At 43.6% G+C, this 16,289-nt stretch overlaps 1 long non-coding RNA gene across 2 annotated transcripts in view; it reads right to left on the bottom strand.

Moving 5' to 3' along the window:
- Window positions 1-6,961: 6,961 nt before the first annotated feature.
- LOC138473220 (uncharacterized) overlaps window positions 6,962-16,289 on the bottom strand; it is a 162,427-nt gene continuing 153,099 nt past the window's right edge. For both annotated transcript variants that reach the window (XR_011268744.1, XR_011268745.1), the window contains exon 3: window positions 6,962-10,120. This is a non-coding gene — a long non-coding RNA (uncharacterized lncRNA). The remainder of the gene's footprint in view (window positions 10,121-16,289) is intronic.

Here is a 16,289-nt window from a genome sequence, read left to right as displayed (position 1 = left end):
TCGTTATGATAAAATGCATATGCTGCCCCACTATCTCAACAGTGGTGGAAAAAAAAAAATCGTCTATGAGTAGATATTGCCGCTTTTGCTTTATCATCCTAGGAGAGATGAAACCATGAAGAATGACCAAGAAGGACGATCCGGAGACCGGGAACGAAGATCCAATGGGCCCAGTGGACCGCCCAATACTCCCATCAGGACCGGCGAGGAGAACCGATCGATCCGACCGGATGGAGGAAAAGATGCTGAACTGTGCCATTTATCGGAAGAAGAGGAGAACTACATCCCAGATCTTGCGGGTCCCATTAGTGAAGGATCAGATGGCCACCGCAAGAAGGGGGGCTTGTGGGATGTATTTACCCATGCATCCGGGCCCTACCTCAAAACTGTGCAGTACTGGCATTGAAAACATCATAATGGCCAGAGCTCCCCAGAAAATGCACAGGAAAATCCCATTTTGCCTATATTGTGAGTTCAGAGATGCAATGCTGATTGCCAAAAGCAAACCCATACTGTTGGGAATTCATTTTTCTTGAATGTCAAATATGGCAAAATCATGGGCACAGAATTACTTTACTGCAGAAACACACCAATGCCATGTCCTGAACATGGACAATCTACTCCATATAATATCACTTGCTGAAAGGAATCAATCTAAAAAAAAAATCCCAAGGATGGATGCAGTAACCACAAAATCCTGATGGTGGCGCTAGCGGTCTAAACTCTGACAGGAGAGCTGTCTTGCAAACTACATGAGTGCAAAGAAAGGGGTCTTATTTCATCAAAGGTTCAAAGGGGTTCCCTGTCCTGAGAACTCTTGACACTTCAGAACTCAACACAAGAAGCCAGGAAATAACAGGGTTCTGTTAATTAAATGCAAAGTGGCCCCCTGGCCTCCTGATGTGAGCTTGCCAGAAACCACACAAAGGACCCTTTCCTCTGAAAGGAATATGTTAATTCTGGATGTTTGCTGTCAACAAAGATCTGCCAGCCAGCAGAGATCTGTGACTGACCCACCCAAGTCTTGGAGGCGGACTTCAACACTCTGAGGACTGACTTGAAAGTAAAATATATATTTTACAAAAACACTGATAACTCTTTGTAATCAAATGACAGAAATGTATAACTTTGAGAGCTTTAATTTAAAAAATGTACCTTTAATTCAAGCCCAAACTCCAATTTGTGTGATGTTCTGGGGCAAAACCCCATTGTTTATTAATATTACAGACTCCCTGTTTCAGCTAGACAAACGAAAATGCATTGGTATGTGGGTAGATATGTGAGGAACAGTTGTATAAAATTTAATGAAGATCCAATGTTGTTCAGCACATGAAAAAGTGCTAGAAGTTGCCATTTTTGAATGCAAGCTCCTAGAAAGAGCAGATTTGGACAGAGACATGGCTAAATTCAGCCACACCATGTATATGTAATTTCAAACAACTGTGTAACTGTGAAATATGTCTTTTATTATCAAATATAGAATGTGTGCAATCTGACAGAGGAGTGTCCTATCTGCAAGCCATAAAATGACATCCCTCTGACTCACAGTTCATTCCCCAATCAAGTGGGGAATGGAAATTTGACCAATGACAAGTGAGAGGGGCGAGTTTAGTTATGACCAAACACACACACCCACTTGCAGAACATATAAATGGACCACTGAAACTTAGGTAGAGGCCTTCAATTCCATTTGCTGCAACGCGCTCTGCCGGACCATACAACATCCAGAGATCCAGACTTCAAATTCATCAACCTCCAGAAAGCCAAACTAGAGACCAGACCAGAGAGAGAAAGCAGTGCTGTACCCAGAGAGAAAGCAGTGCTGTGCCCAGAGAGAGACCCGAGCCCAGTCCAAAACCCTGACCAGATCCGTGACGAGGCCCATTTAATTCAAGAATATAGTGTGAGTACCCAGCAGGACTGTGTAGAACCAAGCTTTTAGTTTAAATTCATCTAATTCAATCTATTTAACCTAAGTAGAACTGCCTGATAGCTCCAAATCTGTCACCTGTCATTTTAGCTGCACAATCTGCCACTTGTCATTTTGAGCTTTTAAAATTTGCAAAACCAAAAACGACCTCTATTAAATCGGTCATAACTCTGTAACCGTTTGGCCTAGAGACTTGCAGTAACTTTCCTTAGAAAGCTTAGAATCGTGGCTTTCCTACGAACCTAGAACCGCATTCCTACCCCCTATAGTTTTACTGCAATCGCGGAACACGCATTCGCGAATTTTACCGCGATTTGCAAATTTCTTCACGTGTAAAACTGCTGCTGCTTGCCTTCCATTTGCCAGAAATTCGTTTAACCTGCTAACTATCCCTGCATCATTGCTAGTGTGAGCCTGGACTAATATTAACTAGATATCACTCACCCTGAACCTCTGAAAGGGAATTAAAAGCATTTCCAGCATATTTCCTATCCATTGCTAGCACATATAAAAGCATTTGGGCCTGTGTTTTCAAAACTCCTATCTGTTTTCTTTAAGCTTGCTGGGGATTGAACTGAATTACATTGAATTGCATTTCTGAGAATTGTGTGCCTTCCTTCCACTTCCTTGCATTGCATAAAAGGGGGGAGGGGATTGCCAGAGAAAAGTGATTACATTGTTTTGTTGAAATCATATTGAGTATTTTCTGTACTGCATTTCATTCCACATTGCAATCATTTGAAACCATAAAAGTATTGTTGCTACCTTATCCATTTCATGTCAACTCCTTAGTGATTATCAAGAAGCGTGTTAGTGCCAGATTCTCCGTTGTTAATCTTTATCATATCAGATTAAGTGTGATATTCAATTATTAATTTATTATAAAGTGTGATATATATATCTATTGTTTAAATTATCAAATAAACCTTTTAACTTGCAAAACAGAACTACTTCTTGGCTCAGTGGGGTCAGGGGGATTCCAAGAGAGGGGTGTTATATAGGGGTAGTCATCCAGAACGCATGAACTGGACATAAAGGTATATCAATAAGGGTTTTCATTCAGTATTATAGACTAGGCGTTGACTTAGCTGTAGTGTTGAATTGAATCCTCTTACAGGTTCCTAATTTTAGAACCTATCACCTGGCTTATATGTCTAACTTTCTAAAATGCGATTGGAGGCATTGACTTGGAGAAGAAAACTAATTTGGACCTGTTTACAAGGAAGGCAATAGGAGGGGAAGGAGGATTAGTCAGCCGTGATAATATGATTGTGTCGGATTACAAAGGTAATGACTCATTAAGAGAAGGATGGAGTAGAAGAATTGGTTCGGATATCTCGGAGGAATTGTGGCAACAAATGTGTATGAATGTTAAGTTGTGCTCTTTAGGACTTACGGAGAGATCAAGGCAGATTAAGATCCTCAATGGGAGGGATGTTGGGGAGTTCAGATTGTTGGAGATGTGTACAAGAGTCGGGTACACTGGAACACATGCTGTGGGATTGCAGGTTGGTGAGAATATTTTGGAGTGAGATTGGTCAGGTGTGTGATAGGGTGATTGAGGGGTTGTCTGCTCTGGACTTCAAAACAATGATATTGGGGAGTGATGAATTATTGGACGATCTTACACAATGTCAGAAAAAGTGATTGTTCAGAGGAGCTATGATTGGTAAGAAGTTAATTTTGTGAAAATGGAAATCTGCTTTGACTTTGGATATTGAGACATGGACAGCTGACATGCATATATTAACATAATGGAGAAGGTACAGGAGAGAGGGGAAGAAAGGTTTGTTTGGGAAAATCTGGGGAAAGTTTCTATTATTGTACTAAACTTAGTGAATTTAATGAATGTATCTGTAGGGGTGGGTGGGAGGAAGAGGTGATTAGGGGATGAGGCAGATTCGGTCAGGAGATTAAGATTTATTATTTCTCACAAGGTATATAGTTGTATTGTTAAAATGCTTTTTATATTATTATTTTATGTGTTTCATAGGATAAAATGTATTATTTTGTAACTTGTTAACTGGTAAATAAAAGTTTAAAAAAACAAAGACAGATTTAGAGAAAACAGTGAGGGGCCCTAACCCTTTCAAGAAATTTACAAGAAAACAACTTATATCTTAGCAGGAGATTACACCAGGAGTTAAAGGTGGATCATTTGTCAAAGGTTGAACACTGTAAAGAAACTGAATGTTTCATAAAAAGACAAAAGATGATTCATGCCCTTTTGGAACTCAGTTAAATTGTGAGAAAGAGACAATGTTGAGCTGTCAGAAGGACTCTGGGAGAAAGAAGACCCCTTTCCTGCAAAGCCTTTATTACTTGTTCTGCACCTTAAACCTTTATGTTGAAGACTTGTGAAGCCAGATCCAGTATATAGATAACCAGAACCCCCATGTACACGTAATATAGAGTTTAGAGTGTGAGGGTCAGTTTAGGATTCTTGGACATAGGGTGGAGGATGCTTTTTTGTTCAACATCCTGACACGGACATAGCTTTGTTTTGCTGAAGCAGGGAAACCCCTCTAAGGATTAGGAATAGATAGGAGTTTCTCTAACCCTTTTTATTCCCTAGAAATAAAAGTCTATAACAAGCACTGAGCATGCATCTTTGTCCGAGTCTTTCTCTTGATCCCAAACACATAAGAAATACAAATTTCACAAAAGGTAGCAGGCGCTCATCGCCAGAGAGAACATGGCATGATAACCTGTTCTGAGGTGAGAGCTTGCAGCACACGCTTTTTGCTCACTGTACCTTTCACAGATGGGAAATTTCCGTTTGCATATCAGTCTTTGTCCCGCCCACATGGGCAGTCCAGCACCAAAATGCTATGGCAATTTCTCTCTGAACAAGAGTACAGACAGCAACCCCATACACGTGTTTCAGCCTTGTTGGGCCTCATCAGTGAGGTGAAGCTGTGCCTCTCTGAGCACAGTGAGCAGGGAGACCACGTCTGGTTCCCCCCAGGTAACTTAGGGTGACCAACCCCAAGTTCCTTACACATATTTCACAAAAGGTAGCAGGCGCTCCTCTCCAGAGAGAACATGGCATGATAACCTGTTCTGAGGTGAGAGTTTGCAGCACACGCTTTTTGTTCACTGTTCCTTTCACAGATGGGAAATATTCATTTGCATATCAGTCTTTGTCCCGCCCACATGGGCAGTCCAGCACCGAAATGCTATGGCAATTCCTCTCTAAACAAGAGTACCACCAGCAACCCCATACACGTGTTTCAGCCTTGTTGGGCCTCATCAGTGAGGTGAAGCTGTGCCTCTCTGAGCACAGTGAGCAGGGAGACCACGTCTGGTTGCCCCCAGGTAACTTAGGGTGACCAACCGCAAGTTCCTTACACATATGTCAATAAAAGGTAGCAGGCGCTCCTCTCCAGAAAGAACATGGCATGATAACCTGTTCTGAGATGAGAGGTTGCAGCACATGCTTTTTGCTCACTGTTCCTTTCACAGATGGGAAATATCCATTTGCATATCAGTCTTTGTCCCACCCTCATGGGCAGTCCAGCACTGAAATACTATGGCAATTCCTCTCTGAACAAGAGTACCACCAGCAACCCCATAGACGTGTTTCAGTCTTCTTGGGCTTCATCAGTGAGGTGAAGCTGTTCCTCTCTGAGCACAAAAAGCATTTGTAATACTGGCAACTTCTGTAACGTTTTGGTGACTTCATTGTTTTCACCTGTTTTAATTCTGCCGTCTCCATGTAAATGGGCCTGGGTGAGGAATAATACTCATGCACCTAGTTTGGTTCTGTATGTTTTTGCATACATTTGAGATTTTGTATTTGAGAGAGATGAGCTTTAGAGATGTGCATGTCCCTGATGAATGAGGGCGTGACAGATAGCTGATGGCTGGTTGTTAGCAATGAGGGCGTGACAGATAGCTGATGGCTGGTTGTTAGCAATGAGGGCGTGACAGATAGCTGAGGGGTGGTTGTTAGCAATGAGGGCGTGACAGATAGCTGATGGCTGGTTGTTAGCAATGAGGGCGTGACAGATAGCTGATGGCTGGTTGTTAGCAATGAGGGCGTGACAGATAGCTGATGGCTGGTTGTTAGCAATGAGGGCGTGACAGATAGCTGATGGCTGGTTGTTAGCAATGAGGGCGTGACAGATAGCTGATGGGTGGTTGTTAGCAATGAGGGCGTGACAGATAGCTGATGGGTGGTTGTTAGCAATGAGGGCGTGACAGATAGCTGATTGTTGGTTGTTAGCAATGAGGGCGTGACAGATAGCTGATGGCTGGTTGTTAGCAATGAGGGCGTGACAGATAGCTGATTACTGGTTGTTAGCAATGAGGGTGTGACAGATAGCTGATGGGTGGTTGTTAGCAATGAGGGCGTGACAGATAGCTGATGGGTGGTTGTTAGCAATGAGGGCGTGACAGATAGCTGATTGTTGGTTGTTAGCAACGAGGGCGTGACAGATAGCTGATGGCTGGTTGTTAGCAATGAGGGCGTGACAGATAGCTGATGGGTGGTTGTTAGCAATGAGGGTGTGACAGTGGAACTGGTCCTCGGCAAGTTGCGTACCTAGAACACATGTCAAAAGTTTTTTTTCTATGACACTTCCCTAAAATGGCCTCCGCATTTGCCCCTTTTCAGATGAAATGGCAGTTCTGCCTATCATCATTGAGCGGACATGACAATGTTGCAAGTTGACTGTGCTGGAGAAATTGCATCCCTCTGGCACAGGCCCCAACCACTCCCTCCATTTTACTAGAACCCTATCACTCCACCAAACAATGCCAAAAAAACTGTTTTTACCTTTATATAACTTGACATATTTATACTACTTATTGGCTTGAACGAATAATAATGATTATTTAGATTCGACATAAATTTTATGCCGGCTCACTTCCTTGAACACATTATGTGATTCTCATCAATTCATATTTTTTAAGAAGGAAATTCCTAAAAACACCATGAGACCTCCCCAAAACCTTTCTGTGCATATGTGTTCAACGTAACAAAAAAGTACTTTATTTTTTTTTTTATTTTTTTTTTTTATTTAGTTTGGGATGGCTAATTAAATTAACCTTTCAAACAAAATTACTTTTATACAAAACACATACAATAAAAGGCAAGGTATGCCAATTCAATACAATAAAAGGCAAGGTATGTCAATTCAACAGATAAAACATCATACAATATCACATGTGATTAGCATGATTGATCATATAATCGGAATACAGAAAGCAATCAATTACTCACTTGGACAGATTGGGCATAGAAGCTTATTTAAGAATTGAATAGTGGCTATTCTTACTGTGATCTTTGGAGTCGCAAATAGCTCATTCCATAATTCATCATTTGAGCGTCTTATATAGTGATGTCTTGTTAATTTATCAATAATGTCTTTTCTCTGCATTTTTAAAGCCGTGCATTCTATTAAAAGATGTTTCAGACTTTCTTTGGTTAGTTTATCATTACAAAATCGACAGAATGAATCATCCAACTTAATGATGCCCCTTCTTACCAAAATTTGTTTGGTCGGCCATAAATTCAGGCGAAACCTCAATATTTGGTTTCTGAGTTTGTGAGAGGGGCATTTTAGTAAGTAATCCGCGGTTTGGCGGAATTTTTTATGCCCAAACAGAGCTCTATCAAAATCTTTTTTTTTTTAAAGTACTTTATGTGTATCAAATGTCATGAATAATTTCCCACACATTCCTTAATAGGGTGAACTTTACTGCAAATCCCCCCTTATCCCTTGCCACTCGAGAGACTATTGTCTGGAAGGTCTGATCTTCTTTCCTCTATTATTTTCAATAGACTAAGTCCTTATATGACCCTCCAAAATGAGATCTTCACAGTTTCTCCATGCAATGCCTAGGAAGGCCATCCAATCTCGGTATTTTTCCTTACATTCTGGGACTTGCAATCCTGAATTTAAACATCGGACGAGCAAAAGTTGAAATACTAAAGTGCAAAGAAGGAACAAGACAACCAACTCACATGTGCTTTGGGATCGCTCTGCAAAACATCATTCCGGTCCAATGAACTTTAGTGTTAGGCTGACACACAGGTATATCAACAATACAGAGATCTGAAGTTTCACCAGGACATGTGTGAGAAGGCCACCCAGTTCTGTTTTTTATTTACACTCTGGCACATGGCGTTTTTTCTTTCCCATTTAAAAATAGGACACCACAAGTCCAAGAATTCGAGGAAAAATCAGGACTGGATGACTTTCTCACACAGGGAGAAACGTCAATGCTCTGATCCTTAATCAGGCGAAATTGGAAGTACCGGAGTACATAATAGGGAAATAAAAACACTTTAAAATGTTCTTTTTATGTGTGGTGGGTAATGTTAGTCACAGGAATGTTACAATATCTATAGAAAGCTTTAATGAGTTTATTTCTTCACAACGCAGCTGCCCCTCATCACCTCTTTAAACATGGTCATTTAAACACCAATGCCCCTTGGCCGAATGTGTTTCATTAGCCTTCTGGCTGTTTACAAGGTTCCATGAAGCTTAATCTGTGACTGGCAATGTCCGTGTGGGAATGTTCGTGTTCTGTATCCTAGTTTTAAACACAGAATCTTACGTTTGCCTCATGGCCATGAGGGTAAAAGAGGCAAGTTATACAAGCTGTCAATGACGCTTCATCTGCAGCGTAAATCAATGTTGCGCCGAACTGCACACAAAAGTATGTTTTGCGCGTTCCACATACTCATGGGATTTGAACCGGAAAGTAACCCTATGCGCAAAGAAAAAAGTGTAGCGCCGGGAAAGGCTAAGACACGCCCCCATGCAAACCAAAACCAGTGACATAATGCCTACCTTATCCCTGCCATCAAGCACCCTGGCAATACTGTGGGCCATTCTCCCACAACCAAGGCAGCACCCCGACGACACTGAGTATGAACGCCTGTAACCCAAAACTGCACCCCGATAATCTGAATACCATTTCTCATAAAACAAGGCAGCGCCCGGTTGACCTGTGTACGAACCCCTGTAACCCCGTAAATCAAGGCAGCACACCGCTAAGCTTCATGCGATCACTCCTAACTCCAATGCGCCACCAAAACTCTGTGCCGTCACCACTACATTGCAATATTAAGGTTACCTTTGCACGTTGGATCATATGCGCATAGTGCTATGCGCCTCCTTTCGTGTGACAGTGAGTTGACGCGGTTTGCGTTTCGCTTATTCCGACTTGAAGTTGCGCTATGAAATCCATGAATACGGTTGGGTTTGCTCTTGACATGGCGTGCAATCTCTTTGTGCGACCCTTCACTCATCACAACCATGTTATTCCTTGTTCTTCCTCATCTGGCCGAGAGAATTGTGAACATGCACGGTCTGCCGCCTATTTATTTCTTGGCGTAGGCCCTTTCCACACTTGCCCAAAAACTTCCTTGAGTCAGACCCTTAGTTTTCTATGATCTAGTTTGACACGTATAGTCCTAAATTTGCCACATGACCATGAGGGTTAAACATGCAAATTATACAAGCTGCTATGAAGCTTCAGCTGTGACTCACTCTGTGAGAATGCCTGTGTTCTATGATCTAGTTGGATGCACAGGATACGAGGTGTGCCTCATGACCATGAGGGTAGCATTTGGAATGTATAGAAGCTGCCATGAAGCTTCAGCTGTGACCTGCTGTGTGCATGTGAGATCGTTAATGTTCTGTTACTGTTCTCAGGATTCAACATTTGCCTCATGACCACGAGGGTAAAACGTGTTATTCATACGAGCTGCCATGAAGCTTAAGTTGTGGCGTGCAGTGTAGTTTTCATGTGAGAGTGCTAATTTTCTGTAATCTAGTTTGATACACAGAAACCGAAGTTTACCTCATGACGGTGAGGGTAACATTTGGAATGTATAGACGCTGCCATGGGGCTTTGATGGTGCAGTGTGCATGCGAGAGCGTTAATGTTCTGTAACCTAGGGTGATGCACAGACATAATCCTACATTTGAATCTTGACCATGAGGGTAAATTATGTCTTGCTTTTATGTCATGCAAGGCTGGTGAACAGGGCCTCAAGCTGCCCGCAGAGCTATACCAGGGGGCGGTTTCTAAGCGTGGGATTTGCACCTTTGTTGTGCAGCGTTGGTGTGCTTCCGAAACAACCACGTTGCCTTCCTCCTCTTCTTCTGACCCTTTTGAGAGACACCAGTCCATACAGGGATGCGTCAAGCGAAGCCAAAAATCATGCAGGGCCTGCAAACCAAAAGAAGGTGAATGGACGTGGTTCAAGGCAACATATATGACTTATAAATCAGGTGGCCAAAAGCACGCATGGCTACGACATATGTATTACGCTAGAAGCTGGTTTACAGCTGCAATGAAGCCATTACCTTTCAGAAAGCTGGGCATAAAGCACATTTAGCTCAAAAAGTCCCCCAGTGGATTGTGCTTTGGGTGCATGGGGGCAGGTAGGGGTTGGGAATGACCTTAGAAACTTGAGAGTCTACGGACAGCCAATGGTTGGATAAATAACCAAAGAACATCCATGGTCTCCTCACATCTATCCCTCTCATACCTTCACTTCGCATGGCAATACTTTCAGCTTGTAGGCAGCGCCTCCAGTGCTACCTAAATAAGCCCTGCGTTATTCGCTTCCACAGGTGGAATTACAAGTTTTATTTGAAGTGGCAGTTTGAGCTCAGACAGGTTCAACTCAAGAGAAAATCGATTCTGACAGTTTGATCACACAACACGTAGAAAAATAACGGATACATGTAGGTTGCTATGGTGCTATTTGGAAAATGTGTTTACAAGCAATTAGGAACAAGAAGTTGTGTGACTTGGTGCATGGTGGATCCGCCTAAAACCTGCCTCCAAGAACAACAGCTGGTACGACTCCGATCGAGCATCTGTAAAACGCCAGTACAGAGTTGCTGAACGGAAGTGTCAGACCTTGGGTTTAGCCTCTAGCAACCTAGCCTGCAGCCTGCTCCAAAGGCAACATCCAAGCCTGCATCTCTGGAGCCACAAACAACATGGCCAAACCTTTCAAAATCTGCAGGGACCTTGCCAATCCAGCTGTAGTTTCCACCTCTCGCCTTCCTTCCCAGGCCCTCTGCACCACTTTGGCCTCACACTTCATTTAAAAAACTCAGGACATTTTGTACTCACTCGTCTCCACTCCCATCTCCACTGCCAGGCCTGCTCCCTGCCTACCTTGGATCCCCCCCGTGCACCCACATCACTCTCCTTCCTCCTGCCCATAGCACCTGATGAGGTTTATAATGTGGTCCGCTCTATGAATGTCTCCCCAAACAGGTGCCCCCCTGCTCTAACAAAATCATTACGTTGCACAGCATCTCCTCTTTTGCCCCTGCTCTTGCTGACTTCTGTAGCTATTCCTTCGCCACTGATTCTTTCCTGTTATCCCTTAAGTACTCCCTTTCACACCCTGTCGTAAAAAAGGTGTCTGCTCACCCCTCCTGCCAGAGTAACTATCGTCCTATTTCCACTACCCTCTTCCTGGGTAAACTCTTACCGAAGCTGGTACTCCCCCAACTAATCCTCCACACTGATCTTGTTTGTTGCCTCCATGACCATCAATCTGGATTCTGTGCATCCAGAGGTATGGAAACTACTCCCCTGAACACCTGTAAAACCATGCTAGCAAATCTTGACTCCAACTCTCCCACTGTTCTCATTCTCCATGATCTCAATTTCTCCTCTGCTTTTAACACACTCAACCACTCTATCCTCACAAAACGACTTTGTGACACACTCGGCATCACTGACAAGGCACTATAATGGCTGACCTCTTTCCTCATTTTCCCCCATTCCAAGCTGTAACTGGGCCCTTTCTCCTATACCACCTCACTCTCTACTTGTGGCATCCCCCAGGGCTCTATCCTATCACCATGGCTCTTCAATATCTATCTTGCCCTTCTTGATCACCTGATTTGCTCCTTCTCCACTCATTTCCGGTGTTATGCTGATGACACAGAGCTTTCCTTCTAACTCCCTTATACTACCTCATCCTCTTCTCTGATCCCTGACTGTTTGTCCGCCATTCAGGCATGGTGTGCAGCTAATGATCTCTGTCTTAATGCCAGTAATATGGATCTCCTTCTCATTGGGACACCTGTGCCCGCTTTTCCTCCTACCCTCTGGCCAGCCTCTATGGGCCTCAAACTACCAACCACCTTGTGAGGCCAAAAACCTTGGGGTCATCGCTGACTCCACTCTCTCCTTCATCCCTCACATCATGGATCTTACTAAGAAGTCCCACTTCCAGCTCCACCTCCTCAGAGGCATTCTTCCTTTTCTCACCTCCCCCCAGAAGCTCAATGTCTGCAGAGCTCTGTTCCTCTCCAGGCTGGACTACTGCAATAGTCTCTTTTTCAATTTCCCTCATTCCTCCTTATGCCCCCTCCAGCTAACCCAGAATAGGGTCGCAAGACTTATCCTTGACCTCAAGCCCATTGACCATATCTTTCCAGCTGTAAAATCGCTCCACTGGCCCCCATGTGGCTGCATGGATCAAATTAAAGACCCTCTGCATCATCCACAAGGCCTTCTGGGGCAATATTCTATGCTATCTCCAACTCTCCCACCCTAAATACCCCCCTTCTAGAACCCTATGCTCCTCTAACTCCAACTCTTTGACTGTCAAATGCTTATCCAAGCAGAGAGTGGGGGGAAAAGGTCTCTCTCCTCGGCTGGCACCTCCCTTTGGAACTGGCTCCCTGACTCCTCTCAGACTTAAGCCAGACCTCTTAAGTTCCGTAAACTGTTCAAAACTCTGCTGTTCTCTTTCTCTTTCCCTTCCCTGTTAATCACCCTACTGCTGTTGTGACCGGTGGCCTGATCCCATGATTCCCACGGGATTCGGCCCTTCTTCGCAGTCGATACGAGCATCCCCCTCCCCACTGCACTGCCCTTGCAGGTCCCTTCTTGGCGACTCTGCATCCCACCCCTGAGAGTCACCTGCACTAGCACTTAGCCTGAGGTTCTCCTCCTTGGCTCTACTTAGCACACGTCTGACCACATGTTAAGGACGGGACCCGCTGAGGGACCTTATAGTAGGGCGGTAAGGGATTACCGGTGCTGGTAATCCCTTACCGCCTTCCGTTTAATGAGGCCCAATGTCTATTTCAGAGTGGTCATTGGTCAGAATCTGTATTATAGTTCAGACAGTGAAGATTAATATCCTCGAATCGTCCAAGTATGTATGTTTGGGCTGTATGGAGCACAAAACTAAGTGGGGAGAAACAGATCGCAGTATTTAGGGAATTTGCTCAGCAGTTACGAGTAGCGTTCAGAGGTAGAAGATCTTCCTGAGAGAGAGAATGCATAACCAGACGACTGTACACAGTACTCTATTACCATTATGAAACTGTTATGGATTCAGAGGGTGTATTGACCTCTGGAGTTTTAGAGTTACTTTCTGGATCATGTGGAGTGATGTTTGTTTCTGATTGCTTTGTGGATGATGGAGGCAGCCGTGAACATGACGCATACTTGAATGGGTAGCAAGCACAGTTCCCTGGATATGTGGTTGATGTGATAGCATTTCCTTAGAGCTCTGTATAAATTGCCACAAATGGAATGTCTCCCATAGAGATCGCTATCTCCAGGCTGGATAGACAAAAGCAAATGGACAAACACAAGTGGTGAAGATCTGTCAAATTCAAACTGCCAATAAAAATGTAGGACTGATATTAGGGGAAGGCAAGAGAGCCAACCAACGCATACAAAGGTCTTGTATGCTATCTCTTAAATCCTCAAAGAAAGGATGAATACTGAAGGAACTCTGACACATTAACTCATAAATCATAGGAGCATAGAAATATTGGACCAATTCACACAAAGATCAATTGAAATGGCAGTGACACAGACTTGTTTGAACCCTGAAACAAATCCAATGCAACATCTAGCTCTGTCCACTAGACCCTGGAATCCTGCCCTTTCACCTTTCGGATTGTATGTGATTATGACCCAGCCACATCATCTCCCGACACCACCAGCCTTTGTCTAGACTACATCCAGGGATACATTTCTTGCTCGTTCTATTTGAAATATTATATAACAACACGTGCACGTGATATATAATCGATGAAAGGTTGTTAATTGTTCTGACATGAAAAGCATGGGCAGGGCAGGGAGCAATAAAAAAAAATCATACTCAAATGACCTCTTCCAGCACTTTAGTAAATTGCATGGGCTAAACCCTTCTCAATGTTCCATTCAAATTATTCATGGTCCGTTCAATGCTTCTGCATTTTTTGCATATTGCATAAAGGTCATACCATTTCTCCCAGATCACTGTCAATGTGTTGTCTCTACATCTACCGTTTCGACCCTCTACTTTGACCTATCTGCGTCCCTAATCAGACACATGCAGACCATTGAAACTGCGGCAGTAATATGCCTGACAGGAACAGATACAAAGGAGCATTTTCCCCATTTAATAAGACTTTTGGATTGGCTGCGGCACACCTGTGGATCGTGCTCAAAATATTGTACATTGACCATAGAGCTGTGCATCGTCATGGCACACTATTCATTAGAGAAATGCTGAAACATTACATTTGTAATCAACTGCATGCCAATCAAAGTCTCTATCTTCAGACTCCTAGGTTACACAAGAGTTGGAACTCTCTTCCCTTTGATTTCAGATCTATGAAAAGCCATGTCCTTTCCCGAAAGTACATAATACATGATTCCACTCAGGGTACTTGTCTTTTCCAAGCCCTGCTGTTCAGGTGAGTATTGTTTCTCTGGTGCTGTGGGTATAGTTGGGTGGCAGGCGATTGATGGGTGTTCTCTGACCAGCATGGTTTAGATCTTATAGTGTTTGTCTGATTCAAATGGCTGAAATGTTGTAGTCTTCATCTGTGTATTTCTGAAGAGCACCAATGGCAACACCTTAAAATAGGCAAACATGCAGTGACTAAGGCAAAACACTGAACCACACCTCACTGGCTGGTAGCTAAGACAATGGCAGCAGACTCTGCAAGGCTATAACATTGGCTCTTTACCAATGGTGCCAGCAGTGGAATTTCCCAATCCCAAAGGTTTTGGCTCATTGCCAGATTAGATACAGTCGGTGGTGTGGTCTATCACTAGAAGGTGGTAAGCATTGACCTTGCACTGATGGCACATTGTCAAGAGGAACAATCCCCTATTGGTTAGAGGTGATGCTGATGAGGGCTGCACATCTCGGGTTCCTTCAGTCAGGGAAGGAGATGCTGCTGTATCTGCAGGAGGGCTGATGGAAGGACATGCACAGTTCATACCGAACCCCATCGGAATTATGGCTGTTGAATGGAGGCCAGGGTGGTGGGAAGTACATTCGCTAGCCAAACAGTCATTCTTAGGGCACAGAATCACAATGCTGGGATGCTGTCTAGAGGAGTACTAGGAAACCTGCATCCTGGAAGGTCTTTGTGTTTGCAAAGTAGACAAGGCTGGTTCAGGGTGTATATATAGTACCTGTCATATACCATTTTTGTTGTAAAGTTGACAACAGCCCAGGGCACCGCCTGGAGGAAATAAATGCAGTAATGAAGTGTGTAGGAAACAATGAATCATCATTATCTGTAACTGGGCTTAACAATTTCCCTTTAACACATGGCACTTAGCATTGTGATGTTGCACCTAGGTATTGCATCTCACACAAGCATCCTAGGTGGTTGCTCCCTGTATTGCTAATCCACCTGGTGATTGTGCTCCATGGTTTTGCTCCATTCATTGTCTGATCCCCATTGTGATGTTGCTCATAAATTGCACCCATTCATATTTTGCTCTAAGGTTGTGCCCCGCTGTATTGCGGCTTCTCATCGTGACTTTACTAATGGTTTGTGCCCCATTCTACATGTTCTCTCTGGTTCTGTAACAAGTCAAAAAGACCCATATGGAATGGAATTAAATGACGTCTGAAAGAATTCCAGATTAAATGAAGGAATCAAGTACATATCTTTGTTTATAGAGGAGTTGTGAGGATAAGTAGGATGTGAGCATGGTTTGGGCGTATGTTCGACAAGAGCAACATGTCAGTCCCTTCCGGCGTGCTCTGAAGACTAGATTTTTCTCTCAGTGTCACACCCCGTTGTTTGCCTTCATGGTCCTCTTTCTATCTATTTTATATGTTATGTTCCTTGTGCGCCCAGAGGCCTGAGGGCTATACAGCGTATTATAAATAAATAAATACATCAAAATAAATAGAAATGACTTTTGAGAAACTTGAAGAAATCACAAAGAGCACTGGAAACTGGTCGGGCGGTGGGTAGTCAGTGATAGGTCAGGCAGAGTCACATGCACTCACCCAAGAGGCCTCTGAGGGACTTCAGGTTGGGAACTCTCTCGAGTTCCCCTGTGGACCAGTCTGCTACATAGAGGATAGAGAGGGAGGTGTGAGGAGTTT

Source organism: Ambystoma mexicanum, chromosome 8 (genome assembly GCF_040938575.1).
Source record: "Ambystoma mexicanum isolate Mex_15411 chromosome 8, UKY_AmexF1_1, whole genome shotgun sequence".
Classification (NCBI taxonomy): Eukaryota; Metazoa; Chordata; class Amphibia; order Caudata; family Ambystomatidae; genus Ambystoma; species Ambystoma mexicanum.
Note: the sequence above shows the minus strand (reverse complement) of the source record. Positions and strands in the feature narration are given on the sequence as shown.